Source organism: Carlito syrichta, unplaced genomic scaffold, assembly GCF_000164805.1.
Source record: "Carlito syrichta isolate Samal-C Ts95f unplaced genomic scaffold, Tarsius_syrichta-2.0.1 Scaffold312501, whole genome shotgun sequence".
Taxonomy (NCBI): domain Eukaryota; kingdom Metazoa; phylum Chordata; class Mammalia; order Primates; family Tarsiidae; genus Carlito; species Carlito syrichta.
In genome coordinates, this window is record NW_007256597.1 from 38979 (window position 1) to 40346 (window position 1368).

The following is a 1368-nucleotide window of genomic DNA, read 5'->3' on the forward strand; positions in this document are numbered from 1 at the left end:
GCTCATGGAACATTCACTAAGACAGATCATGAATGATTCATAATAATATTCACTAAGACAGACCATATAATGATTCATAATAATATGATCAAGTAATAATAATATGATACAAGTAATAATGAAAATGCAAAGCACGTGGAATTTTCAGTCACTGTTGGTAGGAATTCTACGTGGCACAGACTCTTCAGAAAAGAACTTGAAGAGCCGAGTGTGGTGGCGTGCTCCTGTAGTTGGGTTACTTGGAAGGCTGAGGCGGAAGGATTGCCGGAACCCAGCAAGTCCATGCTAGGGTGGCTGTGCAAGTGCCACTGCACTCCAGTCTGGGTGACAGAGTGACATTCTGATTCAAAAAAGAAAAGAAAAGAGCTTGAATGTTTCTCAGTAAAGATAAACATATACTTACCAGGTGATCCAGCAATCTCATTCATATGTATTTTCCCAAGAGAAATAAAAATGTGTGATCACTCAAAAATCAGTACATGAATGTTTATAGCAACTTTATTCTTAATTGCCTCACACTGAAAGTAATCCAGATCCTTCACCTGATGAATGAATAAGCAGACTGTGGTACATCCTTACAGTGGAATTCTATTTGACAATAAAAAGTAATGAACTATTGACACACAAGCGACATAAATGTATCTCAACTGCATTGTGATAATGACAGAAGCCTTACTAAAAAGGCTACATATCCTTTGATATCATTTTAATGACATTCTGCAAAAGACAAAACTGTAGTGGATATCAGGGGTCCAGGGTGTGAGGAGTGACTGACCACTAAAAGACAGCAGGAGGAAATTTTAGGGACTGATTAAACTTTCATATATTGTTTGTGGCCGCTAGGAGACTGTAATTTGTCAAATCTTATCAAACTAAATCAAAAAGAGTGAATTTGAGTGAATATAAATTAAAAATAAAATTAAAAAAATTAATAGGAAAAACTTCCATGAGTGCTGGTAGGGAGAGATATTGGGAGTTAAGAGAAATAATAAAGGGATTCTAATTTAGATTCAAGGTTCAGGGCAGACTCTGAGGAAGTGACTTCAAATTAAGCTATGAAGGATGAAGAGGAGTTAGGAGAGGAGTGAGGGAAAGAGGTTTTCTGGTGGAGAAAATAGCTTCTAGAAGCACTTGACAAAGCCATTGTGATTGTACCCCAGGCACAAGGGCAAGAGTAATGGGTGGCGAGACCCAAGCAGAGGGAACAAGCCTAGAGTGACTAATGGGCAGTTTAGGATTTTGGTTTTTATCCGAGGACAATGTGGTTTTGCTAACCATTAGAAGTAATAAAATTAGATTGAGAATGGTATTTTTTTTTTTTTTTTTGAGTTGGAGTCTCACTCTGTCGCCCAGACTGGAGTGCAGTGG